The sequence below is a fragment of the Triturus cristatus genome, chromosome 5_1 (assembly GCF_964204655.1).
Source record: "Triturus cristatus chromosome 5_1, aTriCri1.1, whole genome shotgun sequence".
In the NCBI taxonomy this organism is placed as follows: domain Eukaryota; kingdom Metazoa; phylum Chordata; class Amphibia; order Caudata; family Salamandridae; genus Triturus; species Triturus cristatus.
In genome coordinates, this window is record NC_140587.1 from 959661265 (window position 1) to 959677047 (window position 15783).

Here is a 15783-nt window from a genome sequence, read left to right on the forward strand (position 1 = left end):
GAGCCCACTGTGCAGCCCATGTTAAAAGAGTAAATGGGAAGGAGGTTACCCAGCAGTGCAGGGGTAAAGAAAATAACATATCTGTTCTTAATAGGTCACCTATATCACGGGTGGCCGATGCCACTCTATTACGAATATGTGACGTTACAACGCGATCAAAGTGATCGCGGAACGTTACATCGCAGTTTTTACAATGCAAGTCGTTACAACGACTTGCGTTGGAGGGCGCTGGACTTAGGAATAGTCTGATTTACTATTCCAACACCAGTCTACGTACAGTAGGGAAGGTGTTGGAATAGTAAATCATATTATTCCTATGGTTAGAGCGCCATCCAGCGCAAGTCGTTGTAACGACTTGCGTTGTATTACCAGCGATGTAAAGGCATTACGATGCAATGCCCACGTGGTAATGGATGTTTCCCCTCTATTACATCTCCTCCCCAAACCTACACCATTAGTTGGCGCCTTAACCGGGAGTTCCTCCCATTAAACAAGGTGTGAGGGAAACAACAGCAGACCTCATGTGCAAGGTAAACAAGAATTTGCAATGCAATAGGTCTCGCATTTACGCGAGTTTAAGCTATCGGCATTGTAAATTACAATGTGTTTTATTTATGTTTCAAAAACCAAAACATAAATAAAAAGTATTTTCATTTACAATGCCAATAGCTCATACTCACGTAAATGCGAGACCTATTGCATTGCAAATGCTTTTTTTTAATTTGTCATTGGTCATCCGTGGATGTTTATTTCTTCAGATTCCACTAATTCTAAACCAATAATGCTTTCTATTTGCCCCAATAAAAACATATTTTCCTATGATGTGCAATAAAACTAAAAAGGGTTTCTACATCTGTTATGAGTACATTTGTTTGCCAGGAAGCACCCATTCAGTTATATTAAAATGATAAACAACTGTACATTTTTGTAATTAAATGTTTTATTGCAAACCCATGCCCACCATTTTACGTGTATGCCAATAACCTGATGCCATCCTGTCCCGGTGGTGCTATTAGATTTGAAAAGGTGTGTGCCGTTATGCTCCATTTCTTTTCCAGGCCTTCGGTGCCGTTTTGAGACGGGAATCCCTCACAGCTCCCTGTAAAGGGTGACGATATATAATACCCTGGTCGAGAAGTGGGCGTTAATCTCTCTGCTGTACGCCACTCCTTGGGGAGCGCCATCCTGTTCCTTCCACGGAGAACGCAATAAACATTTGTTTCAGCCCTGCTTTCAGTGGGTGTAAATTGTTTTAATACCTTTGATAAAAGCTGTCTCTCTTGTGCAACTAAAAATACAAACAGAAGCATCAGTTTGTGACCAACAGACAGAATTGTTCTAATTCAAAAACAAAACAGGCGGAGGAGGAGCCTAGCCCTTGACCAAGATGGCCGCGTGAGCTTTGAGCTCCCGGGACCCACGCGCCCTCCGTCGATTATCCTGTCTTAAATCCTGTTTTATATGCACGGCATCTTGCAGATGACTCATTGCTGAGGCGATTGATGCTGCCCGGGTTCGGATCGCCCACCGGGAACCGGTGTTGTGCACGGCGGAAGATTGAGGCCTATCTCCGAGGGATGCCAGGGGCTGGCGTTGGCAGGATGCCCGGCCTCTAATTGAACAACAGCGGCCTGGCGAGGTGTGAACTGGCGGACGGAGAACGCCGTACTTTCACTTTCACTTTCTCGCCCTTTGTTTGCCTTGGCCCGGGAGTGCCTTCTGATACTTTACTATCCTCTGGACGCCTTGCGCCCTACTCTGACTGGTTATTGCAGATCTGGCTTCTCCTGTTCCCTCTGACTGAGAGAGGGTCGTCTTTTTGCACCGGATTGCTCGGTGCCAGACATGTCGGGTAAAGCAGAGGTGGATAGGCTGAAACCCAAAGCTACCAGGCGGGGAGCCTATATTCAATCCAATAATATGGATCGCTATGCCCAGCAGAAGGGATCGCCTGGTGGATCGGGCCAGTCGCTGGACGTACAGAAGACTGCCTCATCCCCGACCTCGGAGCTCTCGTTGCAGGATGTCATGGGTGCGCTCGAGGGGATGCAGGCCTCGATTGGGAGACAGTTCGATGCCCTGGCGCACAAAGTGGATACCATCTTGGTGGATGTCAACCTGATCCGCGCGGATTTGGGCAAAACTAACGAGCGGGTTAAAAGCCTTGATCTCAAGACCACAGGCCTCGCTGATGATGTCTCGGAACTTCAGACCGAAGTTCGTAAGCTGCGGGCCGAGAACGACCTCTCCGCCCGTAGGCTTGAGGACTTTGAGGGCCGGGCCAGGCGCAACAACGTGCGCATCATTGGGATCCCGGAATCCTCGGACGAGATCTCCGCAGATCTGCTCGTGGAGGACTTGGTGCTTAACCATCTGAAGCCTAAGGGCCTTAGGAAGTTTTTTGCAGTCGAGCGGGCTCACAGAGTTCCTGGCGGGAGGCCCAGGGCGGGAGCCCCTCCGAGACCGATTGTCGCCCGGCTTTTTCACTTCCGAGATCGGGACGCTATCCTGCAAGCATCGCGGGTGACGGGCCCGGTCCCTTTTCAGAACGCATCAGTGAGTTTCTATCCTGACTTCACCCAGCTGGTGCAAAAGCAAAGGCAGAGTTTCCTGGGGGTGAAGAGACGTCTGCGGGAGAGGGACCTGAAATATGCCATGCTTTTCCCTGCCAGATTACGTGTGGTGTATGAGGACCGAACTTTCTTCTTTGAGTCGCCTGCTATGGCCGGAGAACGGCTGGACGCTTTGCCCCGACGACGGACTGGCGAGGATGCTGCCACAGACGTGGAGGGTGGCCGGGATGGGCAGGGTTGATGCCTTTGGAGCCGGACTGACTTGCTTTGGTTCCAGACAATGACTTGAGCTGATTGCAGTAAATACGGAGGGTTGCGGGAGGAAGATGGGAGCTCTTTCCTCCTTCAGGGTACTTTTTGTAGTTTTGGGTTCTGGTAGGGCGACAGGCACACTGCAAGTTGGGGGGGCTTTGTAAGCTGCAGCAGGGGTGCAGGGTGGGGGGGAGAGTTGGGATTTTGGGGTTGTTGTTGGGGGGTTTGTTTTTGCAAGGCGTAGTAATGGTTGTCAGGGTTGTTCAATGGTGGCTCTTCGGGTGTGGGGTGGGCCTCTTTGTGTGTGGGGATGGGGGGTAGGGGCTTAAATGTTATTAGCTGGAATGTTAATGGCTTGGGAGATCGTATTAAGCGGGGGATAGTCTTGCAGTTCTTGAAACGGTCTTTGCCGGATGTGGCCCTACTGCAGGAGACACACCTTATAGGTAATACTTGTTATGCTCTCAATAGAAAAGGTTACAAATTCATAGCTCACTCGGGATTCTCCTCCGGCTCCAGGGGTGTGGGCATCCTTGTTAGAGCTTCACTACCTTTCGAGGTGGACTCCACCATTGTTGATGATAGGGGGAGGTTTGTGGCGGTGGCGGGGAGGTGGGAGGGAAGGACGTTGGTTTTGGTTTCGGTTTATGTCCCTCCTGCCCTGCAGGCCTCCACGTTTGCAGATCTGGGTAGGGCCTTGTTGGACCTCCCGGAGGGTATGCTAGTGGTGGGGGGAGACTTTAATGCTGTCGGCTCTGGGTTGCTGGATAGGTACCCGCCCAGGGACACCGGGGGGGCTCAGAAGTGGCTTCCAGACTTTATAGACACACTCGGCTTGGTAGACTGCTGGAGGCTCCGGCACCCCACACAGAGCCAATATACCTTCCACTCCGGGGCGCATGGTAGTCTCTCTCGGATTGATTACCTGCTCACTCTGGCTGCGCACGCCTCATTGGTATCTGAGGCTAGGCATATGGCGCGGGGCATATCTGATCATTCGCCAGTGTGGGTCCGGCTGGATGTCGGCCGCGAGGGAGGGGGCAGGGTTGCTCCTATTAACCCCTGGTACTTTCGTGATCCCAAGATGCGCAGTGCGCTGTTGAAGACAGTTGATCATTATTTTAAGGACAATCAGGGTTCCGTTGACTCGGCCGTGTCGTTGTGGGAAGCATTTAAGACCGTGTTGAGAGGAGAGGCCCTCTCCTTGGTGGTGGCCGCCAAGCGACGGAGAGATGGCGAGGTTATGCAGGTTGAGGATGAGATCGCGGCTTTAGAGGTGGCCCTGGAGGGGGAGGTTACAGCGGCCTCACTGCATGATCTGAGCTTGAAGCAAGCGGAATATAAGGACCTGGTGACGAATGCCGCCAAGACCCTCAGTAGGGAACAGCAGGGTCGCTTGTACGATGTTGGCGATAAGGCCGGGAAACTCCTAGCTTGGCTGGACAAAAAAGAACGTGTTAATAGAGTGGTGCCGGAGCTGACGAGAGAGGGGGGAGAGGTGGTTGTTGATCCCGAGGGTATAGTACAGTGTTTTTTCGGATTATTTCCGTATGGTTTACGCCTCAGTTTCGGATAGGCCGACTGAGGATTCGCGTGACCTGCTGCGTGACATCGCTCTGCCCTGCCTTTCTGACGTAGATAGAGATGACCTCGATGGAGATATAACGGTTGATGAGGTGGCGGGTGCTATCCGCGCGCTGAACTCGGGCAAGGCCTCAGGCCCTAATGGTTTGCCGATTGACTTGTATAAGCTGTTCCCGGATAGGGTTGCCACTCACCTGCGCGCCATGTTCGTGGAGGCGCGGGGGAGTGGGTCCCTCCCGTTGGACCAGCGACTGGCGACGATTGTTGTGATACATAAGGATGGTAAACCCCGGGACAAGTGTGCCTCCTATCGGCCAATATCACTCCTAAATGCTGAGCCGAAAATTCTGGCTAAAATTCTGGCTAAAATTCTGGCGGGCCGCTTGGTCAGGGTGCTTGGAGACTTGATTCACCCGGATCAATCGGGTTTTATCCCGCACCGTAACACTGCGTTAAACCTTAGGCGTCTTCATGGAGTGATTGCCAGGGCGAGCACGCTGCGAGAACCAGCTATTGTGGCGTCTCTTGATGCCACGATGGCTTTTGATACGGTGGAATGGGCATATCTGTGGGCTGTGCTTGCCAAGTTCGGCTTTGGCCCTGGTTTTGTGAGCTGGGTGAGGTTGCTTTATGAGGCTCCCCTTGCGAGTGTTGTGGTAAACGGGCGGGTGTCGACTCCGTTCCAGCTTGGGAGGGGCACCCGGCAGGGTTGCCCCCTGTCGCCTTTGTTGTTCGCCCTCGAGCCGCTGGCGGCGTGGATACGCTGGCACCCGGATATACGTGGACTTAGATGGTCGCCCGAGCACGAGGACCGTATTTCGCTCTATGCCGATGACATCCTGTTATATCTCGCCTCGCCTAAGAACTCGCTTATAGTGGTTTGTGACGTTCTCACATCTTTTGGTAGGAACTCGGGTCTCGTCATCAATTGGAGTAAATCATATCTGTATGTTCTGAGCGGCGATGTTCCGCCTGTCCCGTGAACTTCTTCGATCCAGATCGCCCAGCAGGGCTTCGTGTACCTGGGGATTTTTATCTCCACTGATTCCACTTTGCGGTATGAGCGGAACCTGCTCCCCCCCCTGGCGCGTTTGCGGCGGGATGTTGCGGGCTGGCGGAGGATGCCGCTCTCCCTCGTCGGGCGCGCCGCCTTGTTCAAAATGATGTCTCTTCCCCGGTTCCTCTACGCCTTGCAGAATACTCTTGATTGGGTACCGGCCAGTTACTTTCGGGAGGTCGAAAGCCTCCAACGATCGTTGCTGTGGGATGGGCGGCCGTGCATAGCGATTGCTAAGTTGACGCTTCCGTGGTACGACGGGGGTATTGCGCTTCCGGACATTCGACGCTATTACTGGGCCACCCAGTTGAGCGCGATTAATCATGGTTTCTATGGTCCGGGTCTAAGCCCCGGCTACGCCATGGACCGATGGTTGTTGCGCGGCGGTAATTATCACAGAGCGTTGTACTCGCGGTCGCTGGACTCGTCCCTCACAGGGCCCACTGGGGTGGCGGTGCGGGTGTGGAAGTTGGCGACTGACTCGCTGGGCTGGAAGGATAGGCTCACCCTTGCTACCCCGTTGTTTGAATCTGAAAAATTGGGGAAGCTTTGGCATACGAAAGGTTTTGAGAAATGGGACTTGATCGGTATCTCCAGGGTTGGAGATTTGCTGATTCAGGGGAGGGTGAAGTCCTTTGAAGAGCTGCAGAAGGAGTATGAGTTGGGGAAATCCGAGTTCTTCCGCTATGTTCAGGTGCGTCATGCCCTGCGGTCAGTCCTCGTAGAAGGTGAGAAGGTGCCTGAGTCCTCTCCATTGGAGGACCGGATCCTCGATGGCCATATGCCAGAGAGTACGATCTCTCTCATCTATAAGAAATTGATTAATGTTCGGGCGGACCTGCTATTGGGGCTGCGGGACCAGTGGACTAGGGACGGACTTGAGCTGGATGACGAGGACTGGCAGTCTGCGGTTTCCTCTCCTAAGGAGGTCGCGATCCCATCGCGTCTGAGGCTGGTGCAGCTCAAAATACTCCACAGAGTCTATGTTACGGGGCCAAGGCTGGTTCATATGGGATTTTCTGAGGAGGGCTTATGTAGGAGGGGCTGTGGTATGGTGGGTACCTTCATGCATATCATTTGGGAATGTGGCGTCATCATGGAATTTTGGAGGAGAGTCCATGCGGTAATGGGGGAGGTGACGGGCATTGCTATGCAGCCGGAGGCGCGGTGTTGTCTCCTGAATGTTTGGGGGCCTACTGATCACGATGAGGCACAGACCCTGTGGGTGACTCTGGGCAACATGGTGGCTAAGCGAGACATCGCGCGCCTGTGGGGATCTGCGGGACCCCCCACATTGACTGCGTGGAAGGAAAACATGGACTGGAGTATGCTCAGGGAAAAGACGGTATACTGCGCTAGAGGGCGCCCTCGGAAGTGGCATGCCATTTGGGGGCGGTGGAACCAATATAGGGGGGGCATATGTCTTGCCCCTGATCTGGATCCCCCCGAGGAACAGCTCTCTCCTTAGCATTCTTTCCAGCTCTGTATATATATCTGATTGTTAATTGACTTCTTGGGCCTCTGCTTTTCCCCCTTTTTTCCTCTTATCACAGCACTGTGACTGATAGACGAGGGGGGTCCGGTCTCCCCTGAGGGGCAATCACCAGTGGTATTCAGTGTTTTTCGCCTTGCTTGGGTTTGGTGTGTGTTTGTGTTTATTTAAAATAGAACCTTTTTGCTTCTCCTTTTATGCACTGTGGACGCTTCTTTGTTCTGCTCTCCTGAAGCTGCCGAACCTCCGGGTTGTCGGCTGAATAGCTGTGTCCCTGTTTTTAAAGAATAAAGGTTTTAAAAAAAAAAAAAAAAAAAAAAAACAGGCTTCTGAGTAGGGCCTCAATGACCAAATGTTGGCACACACAAGCGGGTGAGTTGGCATACTGGTCAGGGCACGGCTTGAATTGTCCAATTCCTGACCCCTTTGTGACAAACCTGTGTGCCATGGTAAAGTACAGCACTATTTTGTGAAATTCCTTTTTTGGCCTTGTGCTTATTCTGAGGTGAAAGGTCCCCAATGAATGTCTTGGTGCATTTGTTGCATAATTATTCACCGTAGTTACTGCTTCGGATAATCAAGAATTGTTATTTTTCCCCTGAAAAAGAGTAAAAGTTCTAGAAACACAAATTGGGACCCCACTCTTGTCACTCTCTTTTTCCTGTTCGCTTTCTACTATTATGGGTCCACCCTTAAAAGCACATGGTAGTTATACCCTACGCTCGACTCTCAATGCCTGGTCCAACATTTTACAGATACTAGCTTATTGAATTGAGAGGTCGTCTAAGTGACATTTAATACTTTGACCAATCTACAAGAAACACATAAAACCCAAGAAAAGGAAATCGGGTAAGCTTGTGTAAAGAAGAGACGAAGAAAAAACAAGCAATGACTAGAATGGGGAGGAGTGGTGGACACGGGGACGAAACGAGATGCGGGAGCTGCTGGTGTGCGCGCGCGGTTGCCACCCCAAGACATGTGTTTTCAATTATCGTGCACGCAGCAGTGCACGATAATTGAAACCACATGGCGGCTGTGCGGGTAACTGACACCAATAGGCCATGGGCGGAGCAATGCACCCGCCTTTGGCTAATTGCGTGCTATCTTTGTTAAAAAGACGCACGCAAAAGTCAATAGCGTGGGCCAAAACAAAAAGCACACGCACGAGCGTGTGCGATTCTTAGGTTAGTTTTGAAAGCCCCTACATGAAGTCTTCGCCAGAACAGCGCATGCGTGCTGTTACAGTCTCGACCTAAAAAGGGAAAAGGGTTTTCCAAATATTCTAAAAAAGACAGGAGGTATATAAAAAGGCCGCTTATGAACAAAGGAGGAACACATCCCCTTTTCTGTGATTATTATAAACGATCACATTGTGTTTTTTACAGAATGTGACAAGAGGGAGACATTCCCATTCCTATCCCGGTTTTCGACAAAAATATGAAACTCAAGTAAGCTGAGTGTATGTTGAGGAGAGATCATAAAGTATAGGATGCGCAAGAAGCTTGTGCATGTACACTAAGAGGAGATCATGCCACAGTGGGTCATGGCATGAGAAGAGTGCTGAAAATCAAATGATTTGTTGACGAGAATGAGAGATCATGGATGAGGGAGCAGCTCCTTGTTTAAGAAAATGCTTTCAAAAGAAATTGTTTTCTTTCAGGTTGTTCCTGAGGAGAGTAGCAAGACTAGTAAGTAGGCAACTGTGTAATTGCATACCCTCACACCCACCTGAGGATACAAGGTCTTTGTGGTAGGGGGTGCAAATTTTGCACATATTCCTGGGATCCCAGTTCTGATAAAGGCCACTGACCCCACGGGGCACTTTGGAGGCCGAAACATGTGATACAAAATACACAAGAGACAGGGGTTCACGGATACTAAAGATCCAAGAAAACCCTGATTAGACATTTTTTAATCCTGCCAGGTGAGGTCCGAAATAAAGATTTGGTGGACACTCCCCGAGGTGGAGTTAGAATATTTTTTGTGTTGTGAGTATTCTATATCCAGATGGGGCAGAAGAAATACTGTTGGCCCCTCCAACATTTCAACAATCCCCCCAAAATGATGAAGCATGACACAATTGTGTGTGTGAGGGCAGTATTAGAAAACTAAAGGAAATCTTACACGGGGAGAACTGAGCAGCTCTTATAGAAGCACTATGACTAAATTTCGCCTTCCTTTCCATTGTGTGGATAAGTGTTGGCATTAGGGAGGACGAAGGGAACTAAAGTATGTCTCCCCCCCACTTTGGGTGTGTGTGTATGCATTATAAATTTCCTCAAATTTGTTACATTTTGCTAACATGTGTACATATTTACATTCTGGACCCACTTTCTGTAATGCAAGCTAAGCTCACTGCATTTCAGCAGAGTGCTCATCCTAATAGAAAAGGCTTTGCATTAATCATGCATACAACTTTGAACAACCAGTACTTAAAGATACGAAACCTACCTTAGTGGACGACATTATCTCTGAGATCCATACTGTGGTACTGTAAACTGGCAGTGATAGGGTTTGTCCTGCAGGATTTAAGCCTAACTGTCCAAAGCACAAAATAAACATGAACATTTGCAGTCCTTGACCCCAGACAAGATATGGGCAATGGGCTGTAGGTAATTCACACTCCTCGGTTTTCAAACTGGAATGTGACTCACTGGTTCTCTCTCCTTTATTGTTCTACATTTTCCTAATGTTGGTTCTGGCCTTTAATATGCTGTCCGGAAATCAGCATAATATAAACAAGCATTGGCAAACATTAAGTGTCACCCTAGCTGGCAGACTTGGCTTTGTCGAGGCTTCTTTTGAGATGATATTTTTCAAACTTTAATTTTAGAAAAATTGTCAGGTCCTCACCAAGCTAAAAGAAAGTGTCTAAAAGCAAGATATTTTTGGGTTTCAAAAAGCACACACTGAAATAGTAGTCCCTGGCACTGAAGGGAATGACTTCCAGTGGGGATGCGCTCCATGTTAGTCAGTGGCTGATGCGGGCTGACATGGTCTTATGCTGTAGTGTGAGGAAGAAAAATGTGAATGACTATAAAAGACCAATGGGTGAAGAGGGCTATTCCGTATCAGTATATTATAAATATAATTTTAGCAAAATCACAAAGGTTTGAACTAATGCCAGACCTAACAACAATAGAGAAGACCTAAATTTCAAGCTCCAGTTAATAAAAACAATAACTCACAAAATATGTGTTCAACATTGGACTTGTGGATAGGTTTCACATGAGTTTTGCAAGAGCAAACAAACTAGGCAGAGTCTTGATATCACTTTAAACAAATATTCAAGGTTAGACCAAAAACAAGACAGTAGCATGTGACTTTGAAGACACACAGTGATATATCTGGTACTAAGTACCATTACTGTGTGAAACTAATGTTGAAGGTGTGATGGGGGGAAGGCCGCCAATGCCACCTTCTGCATGCTCCTCACAACAGGTGTTCACGTTTTCGAAGGCCAGACCCCAGGGTTGCTTTTCTTAACTTTAATTCCAATATTTATTTTTAATCGAGGCAACCTAAAGTGAAGGGTAGCTGAAGCAAGAGAAATGACACAAATGGGTGGTTAAAGGAAAGGAAAGAAAGTGAGAGAAGAGAAGAGAACGGGGAAGGAGAGCGCAAATGGAATAAGGATGTGGTATCAGAACGCAAAGTGGGCAGGGCACGCGGATAAGGAACTGGCAAGATCGAATTTAAGGATAATAAGACACGAAAAGAAACGAAACTAGCAGATCCAACATGTTCAAAATGCAGCCATTACAATACCAGCAAAGCAGACTCGGGCACCAACCAAGCTCTCTGCTATCAAGGCTGTTTGGCAGCCCGGTCACAAGAAAGACCAGCAAACTTAACCAACCAAGTGTTACTATAGTACCGCCGGTACGAGGAGGGTCTTCGCACACAGGCCACCTTCGCTGCGCTCAACTAACGTGTGTGAAACGTGAACGCTGCTCAACATCAAGTGATGTCTACCGCTTCTGAAAATTATATTTCTCGCTCTCCCCGGGTGCAAAGTGTCTCCACCTCTGTGGTAAGAGAATTTAGACAAGAAAGGATCGTCTGTCTGCTGTCGCTCGCATTTAAAGCAGGAGGAACAAGGAAGTTAACCGCGGGGCGCAGGCCACAGCTTGCAGTGCATGTGCGCGCGCAGTAGTAATCACGCCATATGGCGCCTCTGCTCAAGCGCGCGCAGTTGCACTGCAAGCTGTGGCCGGCGGTAGCATTTTTTGAAGCCCTAAAATTGCTATTATAAGACCTTAGTGAATGGCCACCTCTTCTCTCCTCACACTATCATGGTGAGAAGCGCTAGCTAAGTAGAACGTAAGGGAAATAACATTGAGGGGGATTGCATTATTTATAATGAATCTAAGGCATCCCTGATTTGCAAAAGACCTTGTTCAGAGAAGCTTTACTATGCAGGACAAGGCCACAGGGATCAGGGTATTTCCCCTGCAGTATTCTTATCCTCCCCTCCATTCCCACGCAGTTGGTAAAGGCCGGCCCGCTCCAATATCTCAAGTCATGGCACGGGGAGAGGCTCCAAGAATGGAAATACCACTCAAAAATAGGTTTGTGCCTTTGTGTGGACTGTATGATACTGATTGACTGAGTCCGCAACAAGTTGGACCCTCTAGCCCCAAGTCCCAGGGTATGCTGGGTGAATATACTGCCCTTATCAAGCCCATGTGTAAACAGATTTCCCCATTAAAAGTTATGACCTGGAATAATACTGGGCTATAATCCAAAAGGGATGATGCAAGGTGGCTGCAAATGTTTTGCCGAAATCACATTGTGGTTATGCAGGAAACATGGGACACTGAAAATTCCTTTTATATAGATGGCTTTTCCTCCTACATTGAAGCTGCGTACCCCTCGCCCGTGGGGCTTGTAAAGGATGGCCTTCTTGTCTTACGCTCCCTCAAGATTCCCTGTACTCCTGCATTGTTGGTAACACATTTTCCTAATCTGCTGGCAGTAGAGTTGGTATTCAAGAGCAATCCATCCTCGTTGATGATGAATTTGTATAATTCTTTTGACAGGGGTGTATCATTAGAACGCATCTCTGCTTTAAAGTGTTTTCTGGAAAGTTATGGGGAGAAAAGGCCCTAGTACTATCAGGTAATAATTCTTGGTGAGGTTGTGGCTTATCAAAAGGGCCGTTTGATGTAAGCCCCTTGGTAATACACTTTGAACACTCAGAGCAAGGTCACATTTTTGGAGGATATTTTGGCAGGCAGTAACCTGTACTGTATGGGGCAGACAGGGGAAGGCAAAGTCATTCCCTCATTCACTGGAAGGGCTTGTCAGTCCCCTATTGATTTGATTTTTATATCTGCACCCCTGGTTTCCTAGTCAGGTCTCCAAGGGCATCCTGGAATAATTTCAGTGATCATAATGGCATAGTGTTGGAACTGGACTGAGTATTAGACGTGGATGGTAATGCAAGAACTGGTCTCCTTAATAGTGACATTAGCACCAAAGATGAGGCATGGAGATTGAAGTGGGGCAAGGTGAGCCCTGAGGAATTCCTAGAAAACCTTTATACAGTGAATGTGGTGGACATTGCCCTTTAGAAAGTGGCATGCAGGATGAGGTGCTCCTTAATGCCTTTAATGGATTATGTGAGTAGATCTTGAATTTTCTGTCCCAAGGTAGGCATAGTAACAAGGGCTGGGTGGTAAACTCCACTCTACCGGCGGAGTTCAGAGTTTTTAGTTCAACAAAAACTCAGCGCTCTACCACGTGGCGGAGTTTAACGGCGCTCAGCTCACCTGCTTTAGAAATTAGGAGCTGGACTCCGAGTCCCTAACTTCACAGGCATGCAACGGACCAATTACAACCATATCAGGCCGCATCTCGGGCCAATCACAAGTGACCTTGTTTCAGAGTTAGAAGATGGCGGCAATGGGGTTGCTCTTCCTTTTGTTTGGAGGTGGCAGACATTGTCCCGGAACTCCCCAGAGGAGAACGGGCTCAGAAGGATGAGGGTGGGCAGCAGTGAAGTCATCCAAGAGCCACGGAAAGTTGTTGGGGTGCTAGCATGACACCAATACAAGCAGCCTCTGTATGGCGTCAGCATGGCTAAGTCAGGGGCGTTAGTTTAGTTTCACGCCAAAGGTTTAGTCAGAGCAGCCTTTCTGTCACGTATACAAAATGGATGATACTTTCTGGTGAATAGTTAATAAAACCTACTCTGGTGCATGGGCGCATGCCCTGGCTGGTAGCTCGAGTGCACATGTAGTGTACCCGCTTAGAGCCCGAGAGGAGCGCAAACTATCAGAGAGCCGGAGCAGCACTTACAGCAGAGGCAGCACTGCAGCAGCAGTAAGAGGCAGCTTGCGGGAAACTCTTCAGCAGCACCGCTGATGGCATCCAAGGGGAGCCATTCTAGTCCTACTGACAGCAGGAGAACCACATTCTCCTTCCCCACAGCCCAGGCTCCGCACAGCCCCGGAGCCTTCAGCCACAGTTTGGCCAGACCATGCTCACCCAAAGTGGCCAGGGAAGATGCCACTTGTGATAGCTTCTTCCACTGCCCCAGCAGTCAGCATCGAGGATGCGAGCAGAGATTCCCAGGTGAGTTATTCTACTAATTTATCTTCTGTGCACAGGCCCCCAGTGTTTGCTTGGTAGTGTAGTCAAACATGCTGTCAAGCACTATGTTCACTGCAAGAGTAGTGAGCAGCTGCACTACTGCTGTTTGGGGAAGGTGGACAGCCTGACACTCACGCTACTGCACTGTCGATTAGTGGTCGTTGGCGGAGTTGCGCGTGGATACCAGTAACATAAAAGCAGTGGATGCGACAAGTTAGTATCCACGCTCATTAGTAGGCCTTGTACAGATGCTGCTTGTAATTTTAGCCACAAAAATAACAAACTGAGCTCATATTCTTAGCTGATTATTGTTCTGCCTCTTTTTCATTGGACCTCTAATCTTGTAAACTGTGGATCACGATGGGGTGAGCCGAAGTGCGTTAAATCGTCTGGAGCTAAGCCAGGGCTGGAAGGGGATGTCTCTGGGACACCCCGTTAGGCAGATTACGTTTATTCCTGGAGCTCTCAGTGGCGCGACCATCCACTTTCTGTGCCCCTGCATGGAAAATGCCTAACAGGACCTCACAAGCATTATACTTGGACTGGAGCCGGTAACTTCGCCTTCTCACGGACTTCCATGGAATTTGGTGTACTGTTCGGTAACTCTGTGAAATTCTGCATAGTGAAACCCTCCGAGCTCCGCCCAGGTCTAATAGTAACAGAAAGGATGACAAGCGGTTTGACTAACTATTCCAGGACACACTGAAATCTGATGGTTGCCCTGAAGCAAAGGCGCAAGGACAAGGATAAGATTAGGGCCTGTAGGAAAGCATATAAATTGGTAACTTACTTGCAGAAAAAAGAAATCAAGGAGCAAGCCTGTCAGACATTATTGCAGCTCAGTATTTTAGCTAATAGTGCCAAATTCTGGTATATTGCAAACAGACAATTTTTCTTGGGCTCTGAAAACTCAAGGGTGGACTTCAACATTGCTCCTGATAGGTGTGTAATTCATTTCGAGGGAATGAATAGCAGGGAAGGTGAGAAGGATTGTGATACCCCATGGAAGCCAGTGGGTGACATCTTACCCCTGACGTTTGGTGTAGAAGAAGCGTATAATACTATCTCTGCCACGGCTGGGGGCAAAGTGCCCGGCCTTTATAAAGCTGATCCCCAAACGTGGACAAAGTTACTGATTCACGTTTTTAATCCGTCTTGTAAATCTGGCTTCCCTCTCCTTGTCCAAATCAATTATCTTACCCATCTTTAAAAAAGGGGCAAGGGATGATCCGTAATGTTATCGCCCCATCTCCCTCTTAGATTTGGCCGCAAAAATCATGGGGAGGGTTGTCCTGGAGCGACTAATCTCTTTGTTTGATAACATTGGTGCATATCTGAGTTACAATATGACTTGAAGCGGGGAGAGGGGTGCTGGACCAGTGCATTAACCTGCAGCTGATTGTGGTTAAATACACAATAGCTATGGGGGGCTACCTACATATGGCTTTTATGGATCTTACCTCGGCCTTCGACCAGGTAAACAGATCCAGGCTTTGGCCCCTTCTCATGAATCTGAGCGCAGATGCCGAGTTAGTAGCCTTCCTATATAGTCTGCATTCCAACCTCTATGCCACGGTGAAGTATGATGATGGCGGTAGCTTGTCTGTCTCCTGGGAGGTATTGTATTTTTTACATATATTTATTAGCAAATTTGGTTTTAATGACTTGTCGACTTTATATGGTTTTGAATTAACAAATAAAGAATTATTGACTGACTGACTGGCTTTTCTCTGCTGTAGCTTACCTAACTTTAGGAGTGTCATGTCGTCCACTTAAGACAAGAACTTCAAAAGGAACAAACATGCGGACCTGTTTCCCAACTCATCCAGTTTCACCAGTAATCTCAGAGTAGACAGAGGCAGCTCTGCCAGACAGCCCAATGTGTCACTGACATACCAGGACACCTAATCGGTGATGTCACCCAATTTGATACCCAACTTAAGCATTTTGTTCCTCACTGTACTCAACCAGGGCTTATGAACAGCGCAAACAGAAGTGGCAACAAGGGACTGTTGTGTGCCTTGGAAGAGACTCCAGCTCTCTTAGAGACTGCCCCTGTTTTTCACCCTTCCTGAAATGTGCGTAGAGCAGTTTAACCCATTCAGTGAAGTGAGGGCTGAAGTTATATTGTTCCCCCACTTCAACCAGGAAATCACATCTGATTGAACCACACACTTTCTCTAAGTCGACAGATGCTACTATATAGTCCAATTCACTCACCTTGAGGA